Source organism: Dasypus novemcinctus, chromosome 7 (assembly GCF_030445035.2).
Source record: "Dasypus novemcinctus isolate mDasNov1 chromosome 7, mDasNov1.1.hap2, whole genome shotgun sequence".
NCBI classification, from domain to species: domain Eukaryota; kingdom Metazoa; phylum Chordata; class Mammalia; order Cingulata; family Dasypodidae; genus Dasypus; species Dasypus novemcinctus.
The window spans coordinates 35,276,196-35,297,162 of record NC_080679.1 but is presented as its reverse complement, the minus strand read 5'-3'; the positions used below and the strand labels follow the sequence as shown (position 1 = coordinate 35,297,162).

At 35.8% G+C, this 20,967-nt stretch overlaps 1 protein-coding gene across 18 annotated transcripts in view; it reads left to right on the top strand.

Annotated features, from left to right (window-relative positions):
- Positions 1 to 20,967, top strand: part of MAP2 (microtubule associated protein 2) — a 308,607-nt gene that overhangs the window by 60,115 nt on the left and 227,525 nt on the right. For all 18 annotated transcript variants that reach the window (XM_058300230.2, XM_058300255.1, XM_058300244.1 and 15 more), the window contains exon 2: positions 7,984 to 8,033. The gene's annotated coding sequence lies outside the window, so the exon portion shown is untranslated. The remainder of the gene's footprint in view (positions 1 to 7,983; positions 8,034 to 20,967) is intronic.

Genomic DNA, 20,967 nt, shown 5'->3' with positions numbered 1-20,967 from the left:
TTCTCAAGGGCACATTGAATTCTATCAGATGGAAACACAATAGCAATTGTGCACAATGACTGTGACACACACACAACAGAAGTTGATAATTGGGTTCCTCATTACAGATAGTGAGAAGCTTGTTGACTTTCTCTAGAGGGTATATATAGTTACTCTGCTGTGACACTAGTTCATCAAGTGTTGTGCCCTTTGAGAAGTGACAGGGTGACCTGCTGCATAGGCTAATGCCTGCTGTCTTCATGTTGAGTAAATTTGTGTTACCTGACTGCTGTCGAAGCTTATTTTCTTCTGTTAGCTGGTTGAAGTTTTATGTACTAGCGTAAATTTTACTAGTAAAGTAGTATAATAACTTTGTGCCTGGCTTGAGCAAGAAGAATTTATTCATTATCAATTATAGAAGCCACCTACTATAACTATCTATTTTATTAGGTCAAAAGTTTGGAAATGAAGTACATGTTAAAATTTGGAAACATTACATTGGACAACGATAAAGATTTGGTCATTTGTTTTCCTTTGTCTCTGGATTATTTTCTTTCTTCCATGACACTTGAAACGTTGGCAGCTAACAATTGAAATTAACCCATTACTTAGGATTGCCTTTTATTGGGAAGCCGGTGTTATGTCTGATAGTGAGTCAGCAACACTAAATCTAGGTCAACAGGAGTATCACTCTTCACTTACAAGATGAAGCAAGACTGTATTTGTGCAAGAACTTAAAGCCCTACAGATGGAAGATGTTAGTATTCATGTTTGCACACTATGACTACTATAATTCAGCACAACTCTCTGAGATTGCACTTATTTTTGGACATTGTCAGAAGTTACATGAATTTGTTACATCTGCACTTGTGGATTTAACACTTAAATAGATTGGACAGTTGTAGCTCAGGGATCTGCTGGTTAAGTTGTTACTCTCTGAAGGGGCAGCAGGTGAGGATCTAGCCTCTTGCTGTGATGATTGTCTTTTTCAGTTTCTACGTCTTTCTTACTGCTGAAATTGGGGGTGAGAGAGCTCCCCACTACCTGTCATTTGCTCATCCATTACCCTGCTTTATATTCTTCAATGCAGTTATCGTTACCTATGGCTTTGGGTTCCAGTAGAAGAATATAAACCCAAAAGGGCAGGAACCTTTTTGATAACTTATCCACCACCATTATATCCCAGTCCCTACAAAAGTGACTGCCGTCTAGCAAGTATTCCAAAATAAACATTAGTTAAGAGATTGACTAACTAACTCCCAAGTGTACTCCATTTACTTGGGAAAACATTCTTACAATAATGGTGAAGATGTCTTGTTTCACAGTCAGGTCATAAACATCTTATTTAATTATTCAGCTCAACTTCAATTATGCTAAGGAAGAAATAGACCAGGTTAGGAATTTGACCACCATTCATAATATTAGCTTATACTTTTAAATAAAAGGTTGAAAACATTTGGAAAATTTAAGTTCTAGGACTGCCCATATGGAACGTTGAACCATAGGGAAAAGATGTATGGTTACCTTGGGCTACTTTAAATTCTACTTGTGCTGTTTTGTTTCATTTCCCCTTTGTGGAAAATTAAAGCTATAACCCCCGAATAGTACATTAATCTCACTGAGATGACCACATTACTCTCTAGTAGGCCCACATATTGAAGGAAATATAGGTTTTGGCATTAATCTAAAAAATATTCTGATGTTAGACACAAGGTACATATTGCTTGTCCTTACATGTTCCTCTCATTTTTCACATCTTCCTGATCTCAATTGCAATTGTAAGTACTAAAGAGAAGATGGTCCACTCAAGATTTTGAACAAGTAATTAATAATGCATTTTTTTTTACTATAAAACCAACTCAAAGTTAACCTAGGACTTAACAAAACTAATAATTTGAGTAAATGGAAGATTTCATATGGCTTAATATGTAAGCTTATTGGCTTTCTTAGATTCCATCATCCTTCAACTCTACTACATCATTATCCAAAAAAAAAAATCCAAGATATTCAGATAAATTTTTACTATGAAATAATCCATGCTTATTTCTGTTGTTTTTCATCATAGGTCTTGAATAAATTAACTTTGTAAACTATTGGTATTCATAGTATTGATAAAATAAAAACTACAAAAAGAAAAAGAAAAGTAACTTGGGTGAGAATATGTAAGGCCTGTTTACCACATATTTTTTGGGCAGTGTTAATAAGAAATTTTCTAAAACATAAACACTGATCTTCCAAAATTTTGTTGCACTGAAAATACTTATAGTAAGAACTAGAGAAGACGGGGGTCTTTCCATTTCACAAACGCCAGACATTTTTTAAACTGAGTTTCTCCAAAGCATGCCTATTCCTTATTGTTTCTTCTTGACTTTGGATGTACCTGATAACAAAGTTCCATGGGGAAACATGAAGTTTTAGAAAACTATCAATACCCTAAGCTGAAAACTAAAAGAAGAATAAAATATAAATATATACAAGCTATCCATATGTATGTATTTTCACTTTAGCTCTGATTTCTATTGTTGTTTCTTTGCCTTAATAAGGAAATTGGTGTAATATCAGTTCATTAGGAATCTTTGTCTTATGATAGGTACTGGGTATTTAATGTTTATACGCTTAGTTTCCTCATGGGAATAATAAAAATAATACCTGCTTTATTTGATCTCATGAGGATTAAATTCATGTAACGTGCTTTGCACAATGCCTGGGTTATATTAAACACTTAATGCTCATGATCTATTATTGTTTTTGTTAGAAAAAGTAGAACAGTTTTCAAAATACAAATTCAATGATTTAGGCTTTTGGAAGGTCTTCACTTTAAATGGAAGTCATGCATCTTTACAGCAACTATAGCAAATACGTCAGAGTATAGAACATTCCATTAAGACTGATGCCTAGTGTCTTGCTTCCTGTTGTTGCTGTTTTCTGTGAATTATACAGCTTCTAGAGGTGAAATTAGTTGGAGTGCCCATGACTTAGTCTCTTTACCCGGGGAGTGACTCATTCCACATTTATAGATCCCTGACTTTGTGCCATGTAGAATTCTAAGTGCTTGGGATACAAACAAGTATTTGCCAGTCACTGACCCAAAATAGCTATAGTCGAGCAGGGAGGATATGGCATTCATTAACAACAATTGGTTTTACACTCAGCCAGTACTCTATTAATATTGAACCTATCCTATCAAGGCAAAGTATGATTAAATATACAATAATGGAGGCTAGCTAGACAAACTGACTCTAAGGTTTGGAGCATACACACATACACACACACACACACACAGACTCTACATTGATATAGTTATATCACCGCAACTTTAAATCCTTTTTTTGTTTTATTTTATATTAAGTAATATTACACTCTTTTGCATTTCACACGGTCATGCCCTCTATGAATCATTGTCTACTGCTACCCAGAAACCTTATCATCCTATAGCCTTCCTGTTTCTAAGAATGGCACCATCTTTCTGGGAGTCGGTCTGTCTCAAGATCTTATAATTCTTCTGGCTCCTTTTCTCTGTTCCTTATCATTCCTATCCAGTCACTCTCTGAATCCTCTAGGTTATACTCACCTATACCATTGTCAGAGCACACATTTCACTCTTTATATTGACTCTGCCCCTACCTGAGTTGGTTCTTCATTACCATTCACTCTCACTTTTGAAGGAGCCACCTAAATGGTCTGTTCTCCTTTAGTCTCTCCCCACCGCTCTTGCAGTTTACAGTGACTGCTAGCTTAAATTGCCTAATTATGCCATTCCCAAGTTTAAAACCATCAGTGGTTCATGTTAGCCTACAAAATTAAGTGCATTTAATTATGCAGGCTCTTCAGATTGCCATTGAAGGCCATTACATCCTATGTCAATCCAACCTAGCTTTCCTTCTAATATTTGGCTTCTTGTGTGCTATATTACAATGAAATAGGGCTGTAGGTGTTTTCCCAAATGTCCCCTGGGTTTTGCTTGTTTTATCACTTTGATTATGCTATGCCCATTGTCTGAACTGTTCTCTTTCCCACTCCATTTACACCTATCAAAATGCTTTCCCTCTTTCAAGACCTAATTCAAATGCTGCCTCTTCTGTGAATCCTCTTCTTATCTATATTAACAGGATACCGTCTTTCCTTCCTTTAATATCACATAGCTCTTAGTGACAACAGGCCTGTTTTATTTCATAAACATTTGTGTTTTGTCTTATTCATCATCACCCTACTTCAGTAGATTCTAAGTAACTTCTTTGATGGCAAAGAACTTTGTGTCTCTGAAATACTTTTAAAAAATTGCTCTGTGTATTTTAACTTAAGGATTATACACAGATAAAAAGCATTTCCATTTATTTTTAGTAGAATTGATTTTAATTTGTCTTGCAATTGCAATATTCTCTAAGTTTGTTTTTGTAAATTAATATTTACAGAATTATTTAAAGTTACACATCAAATAATGTGTAACTTTAAGAAGGGAAAAGCACAGGAAGAGGTGTGAAAGGTGGCTTTTCATTTGACAATTGACCTTAAAAATCCAAAAGCTAAAATGTCTATTTTCAACTTTTAATACTGGTGATGTGTAAACAGGCATACTTCCGGTTGATAGAAGGTTTATAATTTTTATCTGACTATCACAGTATGATTTATCATATGAAGACATGAGCTCATTTCTCAAAAAAGAAAACAAAGTGTTGGCGTTTAACTCTCAAGATTGTTTTCTGATATTTCCCCCATCTTTTTGGTATGAAGAATGACTTAGAGGATGGAGAATTGATGCTTTTAGTATGCTGATGTGTTAAGCTGCCTGGAAGCAGATGCTGAACCCTATTGAAAAGGATTTCATTTTAGAGTTATGCTTAGGGCATTGTTTAGCCAAAAACCTACACAAAAAAGTCTGTGACCTGTGTGCTTGAAATGGCAGATGTTCACAGTGAGGATTGAGCCTTAGGGAAACATAAGTCTTTCCTATTCTGTGCCTATTTGCTCAATAACTGGGTTGGGTGGGTGGGTGGGTGGGGGGAAATGTCCAAAGCACTGTTTACAAATTGTAGCAGCTGCTCTTGGTGCTGCAAGTGGAAGTGCTCCCCTTAAGACTTAAAAAAAAAAAAAAAAAAAAAAAAAGAGAGAGAGAGAGACAAAGAAAACTGTAAGAGAGCTTGAGTCCACCAGGTCAAAAGTGAAAAAGTGAATGCTCTTCTCTCTCAGAACTTTGCTTCCATTAAGTATTTTCAATGTATGTCAGGTAAGACAAGGTTGGGATTATTTATTTCCAACAAAAAAGGAATTTTTAATGGCTTCTTTAAATTTGAAAAAGCATCAGAAGGCTACAAGACTAAGCACCTCATTCATTTAACAAATATACGTTGGCATACTTCTGTGTGCCGAACACCTTGCTAAGCCTAAGGTTCAAGCAGCTAAAATAGCTTTAATATTTTAAATGAAGTTTATGTTTTATTTATGTTGTATCAAAAAGAAAATAAAGGTAATTTATTTGGAGATAGGGCTGGGTGTCTGGACAGGGGTGGCCACTGCAAGTTGGAGTGTCTTCCCAGTCACATTATGGAGCATGTAAAGAAGCCAGATGCATGTATTATAAGGCTTGACTTTTGGAAAACTACTATGAAAGTATATATTTGAGAATGGATTTAAAGGAGGTACAGTCCAATATATTTAAAGAAATATTTACATATGTGCAGTTCCTAATAGTCTTTCCCTGGCCCCAAGCAACTCATGAATCGCTCTCTCCTCTAAACCATTGAAGCTGGAAACTGGCAGTATCATCCCGGGAGTGATCATTCAATATGCATTCAAGGATTATTGTGCACATTTTAAGTGCTGAGCATCATACAAGGTTCTAGGAAAATAGCATCACCATTTTTAATAGCAAATATTTGGATCTGAATCTAGAATCTCTTTTTCCATCACCTCTTTTTTTCTTTGGGGATGATGTCTAAGTAACACGGTAAAAATGTACATATATGCACTGTGCCCACTAGTTGTTGTCTTTCATCTCAAAATAACCCATGACTACTGTTTTAGCTACCTCGTACACATGTGTGGGTGTGCACACAGTCACATATAAACATAGCCCTTCTCTCTGTCTTTCACTGCCACTCTCACTCTTTCTCTCTCTCACAGTCACTCAGTGTTTTGAACCACTATTTTTCCCACTCTCCCAGCATTTTTTCAGTTATTTTAGGAAACACTTTCTTCTTCTCTTTTTCCTCCTCTCTCCTTTATTAGTCTCTTTTTTAATATCTCCTACTTTCTTTTTCTTTAAAATTTGCAGAGAAAAAATGAAAGCAAGTAAAAAACCAACCTAAATTTAACATAGATGGTTCCCAAACATTCTAAGTTTAGCTACCCTTATCCCAGAAACTTTTTAATGGTGCTTCTAAGGCAGAAAGAAGTACCTAACAGTTCCATTTAAGTATGTAAGAAGTATGTCCTAACAACTTAGTGGCTTTTTGAGAAAATATTATATATAGTTGAAAGAAAAAATATTTTTATTTTATACTTAGCAACCCACAATTACTTGCTAATGTCATGCTTGTCTATTGGGCACTGGCCTGGTTCTCAAACCATGGAGTCAGATTGGACACTGCCATCCTCATTCCTTATTTCATATTAATTTCATGCATTATTTGCTTATATATTACAAACAGCATCAATGCCTTAGTTTTTAAAGGTGTGCCATTTAGGGAAAGAATGTAATATGATATAAAATTGTACTTTCACCTACTTTGAGCTAGTAGATTATGTAGTATCCAATAGATCTTGCAGTGTTTTCTACATTAAAAATATTTCACTATTCCTGGTGAAATAGTTTGCTGTGGTATCTGGAAGCACAGTGACATGCAGTTTGGGAACTGTTGACTTTAAAGTATCAAAGATGTTTTAATTTTGAAAGTTCCTCAAAATGCCCCCACACTTTTTCTTAATCACTGCAAATGTACCCGCCTATCATTTCATTCTTGTGTGACGAAGTTCACTTTTCTTAAGCACCTGCCCCTTAGGATTAAAAATCAGCAATTTCATCTTCAGGTTTTTTGTTTTGTTTACTGGTGTTTCCTTGATATTGTTTTACATTATTCTTTTCATTAAATAATTGCTGTTTTAGGTTCATTTAGCTTTTTGGACTTTGCCTAGGAACCTAATAACAAACTTTTTCTAACATTATCATATGGAAGACCACATTCTAACTTAGAACCAATTAAATAACAGACATAACTTATAGAATTTGACCTGTTTTTTTTTTTTTAATTGGAGATGTAGCCATAGATGCTCCCTGTAGCAAATCAAGAATCTTACTGTGTCATTTTCAGGTTTTCTTTACCAATTGTCCAAAAGACAGGCAGACATATGGCACAGAATTTTTTTGGTTTGCCTTCACCCTTGACTTATCTTCTATTACTTTTAATTGACGATATGTTCCTTAGTCTATTTTAGTGGCAAGACTTAGCTGAAAGTGACCAATGGGGAGATTGATATTAATAGTTTGCCATTGGAACTGTCTTGTTTGACCTTTGCTTCCTTTAAACTAATTATTGATCCTGGACCAAAAATCTACAAGACCCTTTGTGGATATTAAATCAGATTAAGGAACCAAATGCATCAGTTTTATTATTTTTAGTTAAACATCTTTCAAGAGAAATGACAGTTCAGTAAGTACAGAATGTGTTTAAAAATCGGGCCTGGGTGGGTGTTTTAGAATATAACTAAAGAAGATTGTTCTACTATAAATAAATAGAAACTACTGAATATAAAATTAGGACCTAATTTTGGCATCTGATATATGTTTTTAAATGAAACCTGGCAAATAATTTTAGGTTTAAAGTGTAATAACTACATAACCCCCTTAGATTTTTAAGTGGGTGTGTATTCAGCCAGTACTCTTTATGGCGTGAGGAAACGTCACTTAATTTCTACGGGCTTCACTGTTCTCCTTAACGAAATGAAAGGCTACATCACTCAACTGATTTTATTTAATGGGCATTTTTGTGCTGTTGTTTTTCTTTTTAGATTTTGTTGAGCTGATCCAAGATAACTTGTGACTGCTGGCTTGAACCAAGGTTGGTAGTTTGTTTAAATTGACTGTGAAGTAACTTAAAATAAGGCATCTTGAGCCCTTAGATAGCAGAGCATTGTAGATAAATTGAAACGTAGAGAAGTATGGATATATTTCAGATGTGATGTACTTGCAAATAGGGTTTCCTGGGCAGTGTTTGTTTGTATAGTTAATATAATTTATTTGATAATTGAGTGTTTCATTTATTTCATCTGTTCCACTAGCTAATTTTTTTTATTCAATGAAAAGATGCAATTTTAATCCATTCATTTAACAAACACATATCAAAGAGAATGACTTTTTTGTAAGACTGGCTAACATTTTCAAGAATGGTTAGCTCTCTGACTTTGCAGGAAAACAATTTGAATTCCACAATTTGGTAGCCACGTAGAATATGTTTTCTAAGGAGGGCAGAGTTGAAAAATGGCTAATCAAGGGCAAATTTCAATTAATTAGTAGTGTTCCAAGACGTTGTTTCTTTTGCTTTGTTTTCTCATTAATTGACTTACATGGGATACTCTAACCAGTTTAACAGAATTTAGGGCAATAACAGTCATTGGAAGGCATGCACATCAATAGGTTTGGGATTCCATTTATCCCTTTTATTTTCTTCTCTAGAACATGTTTTCAGATTTTTAAACAAAATAAAAACTCAACCCTGAATGAAATGTGAGCTTTTGTTGCTCATAAAAGAGCAAAATACTAGCTGTTGCTAAACTTTTGTATAGGCTTTTGATTAATAATTAACATGAAGGAAAGCATTGCTTTCCAGTTATGTTTATAATAATCAGGAATTTCGCTTCCAAAACCCATTCAAATTGCAGTTCCTAACACATAGCAGGCACAAGATAAATATGTACCTTTACTGGCCGCAGTTCTGACCTTGCACCCCACCCCCAATGCACACACATACACATAATGTTGAAAGGCTGCTATTTTTTCTCCTTTTTCAGTAAAAACTTTTCTTTCCTATCCTTGGAATCTGTGTGGAATTAAAAAGTTATTGCTGGATAAGTTTGTCCAACTTAATAAGGAAAAAGGTGAAATGATTACAAAAGTGATGGTGTACAGTCTCTGTAAACTGTATTATTTTATGATATATTAGTATAGTTTGGGGTTGAATTTCTTAAGACTCTTAATCTGGGATGTCTTTGAAGTTACTCCTCAGTCTATTCTATGTAAACTTGCTGACATTTGAATGTGCAATTTCTTTAAGACTTTTTGGACTTTTGACTTTTTTTTTTTAAAGATTTATTTTTATTTATTTAATTCCCCTCCCCTCCCCCGGTTGTCTGTTTTCTGTGTCTTTTTGCTGCGTCTTGTTGTCTTGTTTCTTTGTCCGCTTCTGTTGTTGTCAGCGGCATGGGAAGTGTGGGCGGCGCCATTCCTCGGCCGGCTGCTCCCTCCTTCGCGCTGGGCGGCTCTCCTTATGGGTGCACTCCTTGCGCGTGGGGCTCCCCTACGCGGGGACACCCCTGCGTGGCAGGGCACTCCTTGCGCGCATCAGCACTGCGCACGGGCCAGCTCCACACGGGTCAAGGAGGCCGGGGGCTTGAACCGCGGACCTCCCATGTGGTAGACAGACGCCCTAACCACTGGGCCAAGGTCCGTTTCCCCTTTTGACTTTTTTTCACTCCCTCTCAGTATCCATGCTAAACTGAAAATACATGTAGGAAGATCTTTTGATAAAGCATAAATCTTTGAATGAGAAACATTTTCAATGCACTGTGTTAAGTTTGAATTGTTACTTTACTTTTCATTTAAACTAGAAGTAAATTATATCTTGCCTTCTTTCTCTTTCATGTTTTTGTTTTATGGTTGGTATGGTCAACACCGCAGTTTGAAACTCCATCCTGCTTTGGCCACTTTTCAAAAACAAAGAATAAAATGAAACATGGAAAAATAAATGAAATATTTTGTTAAATAAAGAATAATTGTAAGGGTAATGCACAAAAACTTTTTAATCTGGTCCCCTACTATCTTCCATATGGAGATCTTCTTTTGTGGGAGTGTGAACATGAATTTGAGTGTGTTCGATTGAAATGTAAAGTTAGAATAACTTACGTATTTTAAAATACATGTATCATTTTAATATATAAAGTGCACATAGAAATGGAAAATGTTCAAACCTTTGTTATTTCCAGATCTTCTTCCCACTTCAATATGTGCAGTTTAGCATAATCAGTATTGTTTTTTCTTTTATGCACAATTGAGAATGAGAAGATTGTTCAACTAAACATGGCGATCAGTTATCTAAATCACATTTTGGTAAAGCAGCTAGATGCAGCAGGTTTTAAAATATATATATATATATATATATATATTAATACATCAGAAACAGCCAGAGACTCAATACAGAATATGATATAAAATGAGACTTACCATCCTTTTCTCAACCAGTATTAACTTATTTCTCTTCAAGAAAACAGTGTTTCTCTCATGGAAGACATGTTTATATATTTAATGTTAGTTAGGCAATATGACTAGTAATTTGCTAGATAAGAGCAAGATATAGCCATGGAAATATAAGGGTATCACAAATGTCATAATAATTCATCAATTCAAGATGTACATTTTCACATTAAACTTTTAAAATAAAATTAAGCACTGCCATAGTTAAACTGCAGCATTTTTCTTTCTGGGTGGTAAGTAAAATATATCTGACCATGGGTTATATCTTAGATTCTACGAAACAGTATTATTGAATTTAGACTTGAAAAATTTAAAAATTCCCTAATGCTACAATACAATGTAGAATATTTATAGAATTTAGAGTATTTTTCTTTTCAAAATTTTGACTACTGTTCTTCTTTTTTTCATTTTGCCAAGCCAAAAGTTAAAAAGAAAATATTATTTGTTATATACAGTTGGTTGCTCTCTTATCCATGTTTCTTCTTCACCCCAAAAATAGGCACATTTTCTTCTACATTCCCCTAATGCATTCAGTACTTAGAATATGTATTACATGAAGATCAGACCTTTAACCCCACATTATCCCCTCTCCAAAGCGTGATAATATCCTTGTGACTGACACCTGGTTACTAAGGAAAATGATGCTTAACACAGGCTCTCAATAGTATATTACCTGCCTTTACAATTGTTTTTTGACAATATTAAAGGTTTCCCGGATGGCATTGGTTGAAGCACCTGTGTTCAAAAGTAGATCAGTTTATGTCTTCCTGGTGTTTAGAATCCTTTAAGAGATGGTTTTCCAGTCATCAAAACTCTGATTTTGATCCTATGTTCCAGCACAGGCTGGACCATTTGATTCTTTCTTCCCTAGATTCTGGCCCTCCCTTCCAATATCAGCCTTATCGCCTGCCTTGAATTCTGATGCCCTCTGTGCCTCCAGACTTCTGAGCTGCTTGTAGGGTCCCTTAATCAAGTTCTCTGATTTTTGTTTTACCTGTACAATGGGAATAAAAATAACTTATACTTGATTTAAAGATTAAATGAGAAATAAGTAGAATAAGCAAACTCACAGAGTTAGAAACTATATACAGGGTACCCGGGGTAGGGGTGGGGAATGGGGAGTTTATACAGAGTTTCTATTTGGATTGATGGGAAACATAGGACTGTGCAACACAAACGGTGAACCCTAACGTAACTCATGGACTGTCATGACTAGTACAATTATAAAAATGTTCCTTCATCAATCGTTAACAAATATACTTCACTAATGCATGGTATTAATAATAGGGTAGTATGTGAGAACTCTATTTAAAGCATGATTTTTCTGTCAACCTACAGCTTCTCTAATAAAGAAAAAAACAGGGCTAATGAAAAGAAAAGGATGAAGTGAGAGAATGTATCATCATGAATCTTAAAAATAGAGGCTTGCACTCCACTTTTAAAACTTCTATCAAAGGACTTTTCTTTTCCTAGTTTTAATATGAGTATTAATTCTGTTGCTTCTCTTCATACTGTATCTTAAACTGACCAGAAAGTAATTTCTCTACGCTCTCCTGAATGGTATTGCATCTTTTATTTAAGATACTAAACAAGATAAGCAGCAGATTGCTCATTTAGGCAGATCTCCACTTGAAAAAAAAAGTCAGTGTAGGGCGTGCTAATGCTCTAATGTGATCTGGAGTACAGAGAGTGGTCCTTTTTATTTGTTTCTTTGTTTATTTATTTATTTAAAAGAAACTTTAGATTACATAAATGTTACATAAAAAGTATAGGAGATTCCCATATGCCCCACTCCCTCCCCCTCCCACACTTTCTCACATTAACAACATCCTTCATTAGTGTTGTACATTTGTTACAATTGATGAACACATATTGAAGTATTGCTAGTAACCGTGGATTATAATTTCCATTATAGTTTACACTCTGTCCCATGCAATTTTTGTAAGTTATGACAAAATATGTAATTATCTGTATCTGGCATTGCAACGTCATGTAGGACAATTCCATTATGAGAATGGATTATTTTGATGCTTCTCCAGAAGCATTTTGATGCTTTCCTTCTTTGAGTTTTCCAGAGCCATGAAAAGTGAAATCTCTGACCAGCTACATAGTCAACTTTCTAGTATCACCTTGGAGAGAAGCTCTATTTACTCTCCTGTATCTTGTGTCATGTTGCTTCACCAATCTCTTGTAGCATTTACCCATGCTTCTTTAAATTATGATTATTTCTGGATATGTATTATCACTCCTAGCAAGCTCTTTAAAGTGAAGAGCTAGGATCTTCCTCCTTGTGCCTCCCACTCCCATAGGGCCTGGTAAGAAGTAGGCACCAAAAAAGCAGCAATGAACAATTATATATCCATATGCTGAATATATAATGATATAGGTAGATATATGTCATAAAAATTGTTCATCATTCTTTTCTCTCCCTTCATGATGGAAAAAATTGAGCAAAATTAAGAAGAGGACATTAAACAAGTTGCCCAAAAGATATTTGAAGAAGCAATAATCATTAGGTTTAATTTGAGAAACTTGGAAGAATAAAAACATGAGAAAAGTGGTTATTTTGTCACTAATTTATTTGTACATTTAGCTTAATATAATAATTTATTTGTAAAAGAAAGTATATTCAGAATTCTAATTATTGGATAGATATGTCAGGTCACTTCTAAATTATGGAACAGTTTTTAGATTGTCCAATTATCTGTTTTCCACTGTAAGGAGAGGTACAAAGCTGCCAGAATCACATTTCAAACTGGAAAGACCAGTTAGTCTTAGGAGATTTGCTTTCTTTGGTGTAACTTTCTGAAATCTGAAGTATCATAAATACATATTTTCTTCTTTTTAATAAAAAGTAACAATTTCCTGTTACAAACATTACAATCAAGAAATTTGCTCATGTCATGATTTAGAATGGGAGAGGTGGGAAGAGGATTCAAGTGGGGGAATATACTAGTGAGAAACCTCAGGAATACATATTTCCAGAATTCTCCTTTACTTTGACACTGAGTTTTGACATACTGAGAAAATAGGCTTGTTGATGCCACAGGGGACGAAATATCTTAAAGGAAAAATATAGAATCCTTTTTCCACATGAGAAAAAAGTATTCTAGCTGGTTCTTTTCTTCTTAACTGAATGATTATAGTATCAAATGGCTACAAAAGACAACCCCTTGGGTTTGTTTTCATTTAAACTCCTTGTGTATAAAACCAGTCCTGAGGATTTAATTTACTAACCAGCTAATTTTTATTCTTTTCCTGAATTCTTCTGAAAGAAAGAATGCCATTCCAAAGAAGAGCTTGATCTTTCACAGATCATTTATATCATTACAGGATACCATGATTTAAATTTGAGTCTTACATTTCATTAGGGCAGCTTGGAGGATTTAAAGATATGAGAGGTGCATTGTCTTATGTAAGAAAATTAAAATTAGAATTCATTTAGAAATCCTTCATTTCTTTTACATCCTACTTATTGCGAAGTAAGAGCTTTATATTTATATTAAAAGGGGACTTACTTTCCTGTTCCTCAGCTTCCATAAATCACCATGAGAGTTATTTTCTCTACTCTTCTGAGAATAGAAAATCATTAGTTGTGTAGCAGAAAAAAGTAATTTAACATGCATATGCTAGATAGAGAAATAGACACAGAGTTGGGTATTGAATAGCTTTATCAATGAACAAAAGAAGTTTCCACTTTTGAGCACACTTGCTGGATCATTCCTGTTTAAAAGAGTAAAATTATCTGCTTCTCTAAAATAATCCCTTCTAGTTATTCAGTAATATAAAAGATATTAGTTGGAAAGTGATTTGTCATAAAAATCCAAAGGATGTTGCAGATGTAGCTCAAGTGGTTGAGTGCCTGCTTCCAATGTACAAGGTCTTGGGTTCATTCTCTGGTACTTCCTAAATAAAACCCAAAACAAATAAATGAAAAAACCAACCTTCACTGGGGAGCAGATGTAGCTCAGTGGTTGGGCACTTGCTTCCAATGTATGGGGTCCTGGGTTCAATCCCTGGTACCTCCTTAAAAAAAAAAAAATCCAATGGAGTTTGGGTTTCAGTCCATATTATTCAGTGTTTTGTAACCATCAACTTATGTTGCTCCAGAATCTTTGCTTTGTTTACTTTTATTTTCACCATTTCAAATATAAGTAGCAAAGAGCTGAAAAAAAGCACCTGAATATGTTATATACATGCATCTGTATTTATATATCTACCTACATCTCTATAAATCTATGTATATAAGTATCTATCATTCAGTCATCTCTAATCATTTACCTAATAGTAAAAGTTACATACCTGTCCAATAAATTCTATATAGTTCAAAAAGAAAGCCAGTGATCACTTAGTACATTTACTAATTTTCAGAATATAAAGAGATATTTGGAACTATAAGAGACATTATTGTGATTTTCAGAATAGAAAAGCAGAATCCCTAAACCAGACACAGTTTATATGACAAACTATTTCTCTGTGAAGTATAACAATGCTTAAAAATATAGATAAGTCTTTTTATGGAATAAAAACAAGTGGAAAAAGACACATTTGCTCAGATGTAATTACTTAAAATATGCAAGTTTATACCATTCAGTAATAGCTTAAGTTATAAAATATTCATCTTCAGAAGTGATAAATAAAAGAATGACTTAATAGTTTTTGGCCAGAAGACGTTTCTTTCTAAGAATGGAATACTTTTTCAGCATTGACCTCGAATCTGTTGCTGTGTCTTAGTGCCCTGCTTGAAGTAACTCTCCAGGTATTCAAGGACCAAGGTTCAAGAATGAGCTAGTCCAAATTTTCCAGACCTCTATCCTGGCATCTCTAAGAGGTCTTAGCCAGATATAAAGAGTATCAGACTCATAAAAGCACATAAATTAAACAACAAATGTTGGTGTGTCCATAGAGGAACTGAGGGCCTCATTGTGATTTTTATTATTTTTTAAAGTTCTTTTCATTTTTTAAAAAATGTTAAGTGGTTTGTCAATATGGGGGAAAATGAGTCAGTGAGCAGGATGTTTAACTCAACAGGCAACTATCTAGATGTAAACCCTTTCAATTTTCACTTTGACTTTCCATTATCTCTTAGAGACTCAGAGACCTGATACAAACCATCTGTCTATAATATCACAGTAGAGGACCTTTGCTCAGATGCAGAGGGGTAAAACGTAGTGGCAAAATTTGTATTAACCTTATATTTAGAAAATAAGGAAGCTATTTACATAAATATTAAAAAGATGCCAAAGTCTGTTATTTCATCAATCAAGAAGGTATAGAAAACTTAGGGGGAAATGCGTTTGTCACCACGATGGTACCATGCCAGTAGAAGACATATTTTTTTGAAATTTGATTTGATTGGTTTTGCTTTTAGAAAGTTTTCTCATGTAATTATTTTTTATTTGGATTAAACATAGTCTCTTCTCTAGTTATAAAAGATGATTTGCTCTGAGATGTTTTTAAAGATTTTATTTATCTCATTAAAGACTGCACAGATGCTGATTTTGATACTTATCTCTTTATTTCATCATTTTGCCACTGCCATAAATGGTACCCCATCTTCAGCTATGCAAGCAGTGAACCATTTACTTTGGTGTAGAAGTCATTAGCTAACATGGCTAATGGAAGTAAATCATTTAGGAGTGGGGGTGGATATGAGGGATGGGAACACAGGGGCTATGCCCAGGGAAAAGAAAAGTTAATATGAAGAAAACCTGGCCACAGTGTGAATCATTTTTACCTGACTGCCAACAGAAATTTTTAACAAGGAAAGAGCAAAAACAAAGTAAAACAACCAAAACAGCCCAGATGATAATCCATTTTTGTCTGGTCCAGACTTTGGGAAATCCAATTGTTTTCTTCAATCTCTTAGTTTCATGAGCATACATTTTTACAGGGAAAAAAGAATTTATATATGCTAGTATTTCAAAGTCACTGTTTGCTACCTGTATTCTCATAGTGAGCTCTTTGCATATATAAAGTAAGCTTATATGAGAAGGAGCTGTTACAGCGAAACAGAGCAATTATTAATAAATTGAATGTTGAGAATCTGCTTGTAGTTCATTTGAGACCTAGATTCTACAGAAACTTTAGAAATATTAAAAATGGTTCCTTCTTTGCTCTCCAAGAGCTTATGGGAAAAACAAGTGCACATAAATAGCAACCAATACATCATGATGCAATCAAATACTAAGTCCTGGCATAGTTTTCTAGAGAGATCCCAAGGAGGTAGAAGTCAGTATGATTCTCATTAAAATAAAGTGGAATTGCAGTAGGATTTAAAGGTGAGTAGGTTTTAAATAGGCATGATAGTGAGTGAAAGGCAGAGATAGCAGGGCATTTCTTAAAAGGGATGGATGGAAGCAAAGGTCCAGAGAAGGGATTAGAAAACCTGAACAGAGAGTGAGAACTGGCTTACTCAGGACATAGATTCTTCCTCTTCCTTCTCTTTTTGTCTCTGTCTTGCATCTCTTTTTTTCTTTCCACAGATATTGGTTAAATCAGTCTTAAGTGTATCTTTTTTTAACTGTGAGTAGAAACCCAATTCATCATGAAATTGAACTTGTTCTCTTTGTGCACAAAGAGAATAGTTACATAGGAAAATCCTAATGTGGATGTCTGTTCTAGGCTTCCTTTAATAAAGTTATGTTTTTATTGTCTTGGGTTTTATAACAACAAAAGCAAACACCAATATCTCAACACATGGGAACTAAACATTCCAACTAGCACCCTTGCTATATTTATTTGGATATTAATATTACCAAGCTTGTTTTAAATTAAAAGTGAATGAAGTGGGAAGCAGCTGTGGCTCAATCAGTTGGGCTCCCGCCTGCCATATGGGAGGCCCTGGGTTCGCATCCCGGGGCCTCCTTGTGAAGGCAGGCTTGCATGCACTCTGCAGAGAGCTGCCAGCCCCGGTGCCACTTAGTGCCGCCTGGCCCACAAACGCTGTGGAGAGCCAACTCAGTAAGGTGACTCAACAAAAAGGGAGACAAGCAAAAACACAGAATAGCGCGCAGCAAATGGACACAGAGAGCACACAGCAAGCAAGCCGCGGGGGGGGGGCGATAAATAAATAAATACAGACACAGGAGAACGCACAGTGAATGGATACAGAGAGCAGACAGAAAGCAAAAAGCCACAAGGGGTGAGGTGGCGGATAAAAAATTTTTTTTAAAAAGTAAATGAAGTGGTAAAATTAAGTAGTCTTTCTCTTCATTAAAATTTCAGATAGAAAATGTGGGATTTCACCTTTTTAAATCCACTGTTAAAATATCTGAAAAGGACTCCACTCTAGGAAGAAAGATTAATTGGAATTGCTCTAAAATGAATACAATAATCGGTTCTTAAGAAAAGAAGTCAATGGATGGTTTTGGTTCTCTGAATATACTGTTAGTATGTTTCTAAAGCAAAAAAAAAAAGTTTTAAAGATTAAAGTAAAATCAGTACCACTCTTTCCTCACAATCCTTGCAACCTGATTGCTGGGTAAATTATCAGGGTGTACTGCTCAGATTTGGACTCTGCAGAAGGACAATCTAAAAGCAGAGCAGACTGCATAATATAAAAAGAACTTAAACTCCCCCTTGAAGTGTGTATGAGATTGGGCATTCACAGCTTTATGGTGCATTTAACTTAAATTCAGCTAAAAGACCTCGGCTGCTCATTCAAATGCTAATATTTGACCATCTGCTTTTTTTAAAAAAAGCGGGAACAAACTGAAGGTCATGTGACCCTAATTACTGCAATTACAAGCTTTCTGGGAGCAGTCACTCAGGTTGCACCCAGTGCAGATGATATAGACCAGGCGATTACTAAAGACTGGTTTTGCTATAAGACATCCAGTGATTCTTTTCTTAATATGTGTACGTTCCACATCTAAAACCCATGTGTTCTAGTAAGAACCTTCTTTTTCTCATACAGGTTAATTTTTCCTTTATATTCCTTTTAAAGTTTAGTAGAGAAGTTTGAAATGCATATTTGAGTGCATGTAAGTATAATTAGCATTCTAAAGAGACATGGAGGAAACATTAAGGACTATTGGTGAAGCAGCAGCCTTTATCTACACACATTTTAATTCTCTGTTAAAGAGCAAAGAATGTCACAAGGACTAAAGTTTTCCAGCAGAAGTATTATTTTATATTATTTTGTTTTGCTTTAATAATTTGAGGAAAGAAGAGGTAAAAACCTAACTTTTAATAATATGAGCATGTGTTTAAGAAAAAATTCTTCAGACCATTTAAGGTCTTCTGAGGGTCTTTCTTTTATAGAGCACATTATTTTCTCTTTCATAAGATTATCTATCAAGAGTTTATGGTTTCATAGGATATTTTTTAGAAGTATTATTTACCTTGCTCCCTATTACTTACACTTTTCAAAGTATAAAAGACTCACAGTTTAAATATCATTGTGTATAATTAGATTTCTTTTTAACCTTACCCCTTTGCCCTTTAAGCAAAATAGAATATTTTAGTTGGATGTATAGCACCACCTTATCACTACCATTTGGTTGAGCTACCCATGTTGCTAATGACTGTGAGATTAAAGATATTGTAAAGCATCTTTCTTCCTTTGAAAATCCCTCACTTGTGCCAACTTCTCTCCTAAGTAAGATTTAGATTTTCTTGTAAGTTCCTATTTTAATAATGAGGCAGGCTAAGCTTTTATTCCAGTCTGGGTAAAATGTTTCCTAGTACATTATTCATTCATTACACAAATATATTCTTGAGCAGCAGCAGTGTGTCGAGATGTGTGCTTAAATATGGGGCTCATGTATTTAAGTTGTAACTGTCACTGCCTCAAAGTACATATATGCATTTTTGTGATACACCAAAGAAACAATATATACTTTGCTAACTGATTTCTCCTAATTTTTTAATAATTTAAAAATGCATAAATTTTTTTTTCATTTAGGTTTATTTTATTTTATTTTTTATTGACTTTGTAATAATATTACATTAAAAATATATATATATATGAGGTCCCATTGAACCCTACCACCCCCACCCCACCTCTCCCCCCCCCAGCAACACTCCCTCCCATCATCATGACACATCCATTGCATTTGGCAAGTACATCTCTGGGCACCCCCGCACCCCATGGTCAACGGTCCACACCATGGCCCACACTCTCCCCCATTCCATCCAGTGGGCCCTGTGAGGATTTACAATGTCCGGTGATTGCCCCTGAAGCACCATCCAGGGCAGCTCCATGTCCCAAAGACGCCTCCACCTCTCATCTCTTCCTGCCTTTCCCCATACCCATCAGCCACCATGTCCACTTTTCTCAATCCAATGCCACCTTTTCTATGTGGACATTGGATTGGTTGTGTCCATTGCACCTCTATGTCAAGAGGAGGCTCAGATTCCACATGGATGCTGGATGCAATCCTCCCACTTTCAGTTGTAATCACTCTAGGCTCCATGGTGTGGTGGTTGTCCTTCTTCAACTCCATCTTAGCTGAGTGTGGTGAGTCCAAGAAGTCAGATTGTAGGTGCTGGAGTCTGTTGAGGCTCAGGACCTGGCTATCACATTGTCAGTCCAGAGATTCAAATCCCCTAAATATATCTTAAACCCCGACACTAACTGCACCTCCAGCACATTAGCATGAAAGTCTTATGAAGAGAGATCCCATCTGAGTCCAGATTCGTCACACATAAACACCAGTTCCAAAGAGGGGCCATCTGACCTGGTAGTTAACCCCATCGGCCATGACCATAACTCCCATAGGTCTCTTTAGCCCTCGAAGGAACCGATATCTGGGGGTTGTATCTGCTTTATCTGTCTCTCAGACTCTGCTCAGTTGTGCATAAGGGCAATCCTTCTGACAGCCTCCAGACTCTTTTTTAGAGACTCGTAGCCATATAAACTCATTTCTCCTTTCCATTTCCCCCTTACATTAGGTCAAACAGCATTTTAAAGTCATGTTATTTTATGTAGACAGGGATATTCCGCTGATCCGCGTTGAACCTTCCGTATGAGGTCATTTTCCAGTTGCATCATCAGTTGGTAGTTGATAGTGGTCCCTCGGTGCCAGGGAGGCTCATCCCCGGGTGTCATGTCCCACGCTGGGGGGAAGGCATTGCATTTACATGCTGAGTTTGGCTTCGAGACTGGCCACATTTGAGTAACATGAAGGCTGACAGGAGGAAATTCCCAGGCACAATGCTGCTCTAGGCCTTGTTCTTATTTTAGGCTTATCAGCTCACAAGCATAGTCATTAGCATCATGGGCTCACTGTTGAACCCTCACTCCCTCCCGGTCCCCGCCGCTGCACCTGGGAGACTGTCGCTGCTCCCCTAGGGACCACGACAGAGCACCACTGGCCAGGAACCCAGTACCCCCCCTGCTGTGGTTTTTAATTGTTGCCACTATGAGTATATCCAAACATTGCCATGCACCCTGGACATATGTTCTGTACAAAAAATGCATAAATTAATAGTATTTAAAGACGTTTGCAGGAGCACCTGTCAACTCCTCCCTCCACCCCCCCCCCCCCCAGCAGCCGTTTGGGTCATTATTAGATAAGGGC